The following is a 3587-nucleotide window of genomic DNA, read 5'->3' as shown; positions in this document are numbered from 1 at the left end:
TCATGCCCATTGAGTCGGTGATGCCATCCAACCATCTCATCCTCTGTCATCCCCTTCTCCTCCTGCCTTCAGTCTTTCCCAGCGTCAGGGTCTTTTCCAATGAGCCAGTTGTTTACATCAGGTGGCTCAAGTATTGGAGTTTCAGCTTCAGAATCAGCCCTTCCAATGAATATTCAGGACTATTTCCTTTACAACTGACTGACTTGATCTTCTTGCAGCCCAAGGAATCTCAAGAGTCTTCTCCAGCACCACAGTTCTAAAGCATCAGTTCTTCAGTACTCAGCTGTCTTTATAGTCCAACTCTGACATTCATACATGACTACTGGAAAAACCATAACTTTGACTGGATGGACCTTTGTTGGCAAAGTAATGTCTCTGCTTTTTAATATGCTGTCTAGGTTGGTCATAACTTTTCTTTCAAGGAGCAAGCATCTTTTACTTTCACGGCTTCACTCACCATCTGCAGTGCTTTTGGAGCCCCCCAGATAAAGTCTCTTCCTGTTTCCACCGTTTCCCCATCTATTTGCCATGAAGTGATGGGACTGGATGCCATGATCTTAGTTTTCTGAATGTTGAGTTGTAAGGCAACTTTTTCCACTCTCCTCTGAATCACTTTCATCAAGAGGCTTTTTACTTCTTCTTTGCTTTCTGCCATAAGGGTGGTGTCATCTGCATAACTGAAGTTATTGCTATTTCTTCTGGCAATCCTGATTCCAGCTTGTGCTTCAACCAGCCTGGCATTTTGTATGATGTACTCTGCATATAAGTTTAATAAGCAGGGTGATAATACACAGCCATGATGTACTCCTTTCCCAAATTGGAACCAGTCTGTTGTTCCATGTCCTATTCTAACTGTTGCTTCTTGACCTATCAAGAAGAAATCTGCTAACAGATTTCTCAGGAGGCAGGTGAGGTGGTCTGAGATCCCCATCACTTTAAGAATTTTCCAGTTTGTTGTGATACACACGGTCAAAGGCTTTGGCATAGTCAATAAAGCAAAAGTAGATGTTTTTCTGGAACTCTCTTGCTTTTTTGATGATCCAACCAATGTTGGCAATTTGTCTCTGGTTCCTCTGCCTTTTCTAAATCCAGTTTCAACATCTGGAAGTTCACGACTCACATACTGATGCTATCTTACCTTCGACAATTCTTTCCTAAGGTAGTAGCATGGGAAAATTAATGCCAGTACTTCATATTTGAACTATTTCAATATCAAAATATAAAGAAAATAAAGTTAAAGTTGGAAAAGCAAAAATTTCACTTAACTAAAAACTGTTAGAATTTGAAGAGAACTCAGATGTCCTCTATTCTAACCTTTTTATAATATGGACAAGGATATAACAATATGAGGTCTAAGCAGGTTTAGAAACTTTTTAAGGTTATATAAATTCCTCAAGACTTTGATTTCTTACTCTAGCTCTAGTGTTTCTTCACTTATCAGGGTTCATCGTCACATTTAGAGAATAGTAAAAGGATTGATAGAACTGGAATATAAGGAGCTTGTGGGAGATGATAAGGCTAGAATGCCAGATGTATAAAAATGTGTAGGTCCTTCAATGGTAGGCTGACTAGTTGGGACTTTGTTCATTAGGTAACAAGGATCCATCAGATACATTGTGAAAACTTGATCAGAGGGTTATCAAGAAACCCACAGGACAATCTTAGATGTATGCATTTATGCTCTGCCAGTGAAGCTCAGGAGATGATTTTCCACTAATTTCACACCTTATGCTGGAGTAAATTTGTCTTTTTGCATAGTTTCTGGGTACCATGACTGTAAAGAAGACTCTTAGAGGTATAGAGGGAAACTACATTCTCCAGAACTGAAAAGCATGATATATTCAGAGAAGGGAAAAAAATTCATATAAACCTGTTTCTTTCTCTACCTAGTTCTCTTTATTAAGACTGAGGTTCCACTTCCAAAAGCAGGAAAAAATAAGGTCAAACACCTATAATTTATTATAGACTGTTATGAGAGTTGGAGACGACTGAGCGACTTCACTTTCACTTTTCACTTTCATGCATTGGAGAAGGAAATGGCAACCCACTCCAGTGTTCTTGCCTGGAGAACCCCAGGGACAGGGAGCCTAGTGGGCTGCCATCTATGGGGTCATACAGAGTCGGACACGATTGAAGCGACTTAGCAGCAGCAGCAGCATGAGAAAGGCAGTAGAATAAGGACTAACAGGGCAGTTGTGAGGCACCAATGAGAGAATGTATAGGAACACATCTAGTCTAGTTAGGGTCCTCAGCAGAAATCCCAATGATTTTGTCCGAGTATGAATTTATTTAAAGTTAGTGTAATTTATGGAAGTAGCATCAATATCAACTTTCAGTCCTTCTGGCTCTAAAAAACATTGTAATCACCAAAGAAGTTGACCCCCAAAAGGAAAGATTAGGAACTTTCTGCTTTAATAATCTTAAACCAGATGGATTATTTTATGCTCTGAAAACTGTAATGATGTGGGTATCTGAGGGTTAACCATGGGTCAAAGAAACAGAAACTTTGCAATTTCACTTCACCTAAACTAATATTCTGTTATCATTAGTCTTAAATTAAAACAAAATCAACTTTCTAAGGAAGAACATGATTGTGCAAGGATGCATTTCATATATAAGAGAACTTTTTTATATGACAACTGTATTACATCTCAGAATCTTAAATATATTCCTAAAGATTAAAAAAGATTAAATGGTGCTTTTGCTTCTGGTTATGATATAGGAAGTCACAAGAAATAATTGTTTTCATCCTAACAACCAAAGGAAGCTCAATAACCTTCAGAAACACATTTTTTTTAATCCTCAATGAGCTATGGATGCAATGAAACCTTAGTAAACTAATTTTTAGAAAAATGACAGAGATCAGACAGAGATTAGTCACTCAGTCGTGTCCGACATTGCGATCCCATAAATCACAACATGCCAGGCCTCCCTGTCCATCACCAACTCCCAGAGTTCACCCAGACTCACATCCATTGAGTCAGTGATGCCATCCAGCCATCCCATCCTCTGTCGTCCCCTTCTCCTCTTGCCCCCAATCCCCCCCAGCATCAGAGTCTTTTCCAATGAGTCAACTCTTCGCATGAGGTGGCCAAAGTACTGGAGTTTCAGCTTTAGCATCATTCCTTCCAAAGAAATCCCAGGGCTGATCTCCTTCAGAATGGACTGGTTGAATCTCCTTGCAGTCCAAGGGACTCTCAAGAGTCTTCTCCAACACCATAGTTTGAAGGATCAAATCTTTGGTGCTCGGCCTTCTTCACAGTCCAACTATCACATCCATACATGACCACAGGAAAAACCATAGCCTTGACTAGACGAACCTTTGTTGACAAAGTAATGTCTCTGCTTTTGAATATGCTATCTAGGTTGGTCATAACTTTCCTTCCAAGGAGTAAGCGTCTTTTAATTTCATGGCTGCAGTCACCATCTGCACTGATTTTGGAGCCCAGAAAAATAAAGTCTGACACTGTTTCCACTGTTTCCCCATCTATTTCCCATGAAGTGATGGGACCAGATGCCATGATCTTTGTTTTCTGAATGTTGAACTTTAAGCCAACGTTTTCACTCTCCTCTTTCACTTTCATCAA

This window comes from Bison bison, unplaced genomic scaffold (assembly GCF_000754665.1).
Source record: "Bison bison bison isolate TAMUID 2011002044 unplaced genomic scaffold, Bison_UMD1.0 scf7180017864473, whole genome shotgun sequence".
Taxonomy (NCBI): domain Eukaryota; kingdom Metazoa; phylum Chordata; class Mammalia; order Artiodactyla; family Bovidae; genus Bison; species Bison bison.
This window is presented reverse-complemented; position numbering follows the sequence as displayed.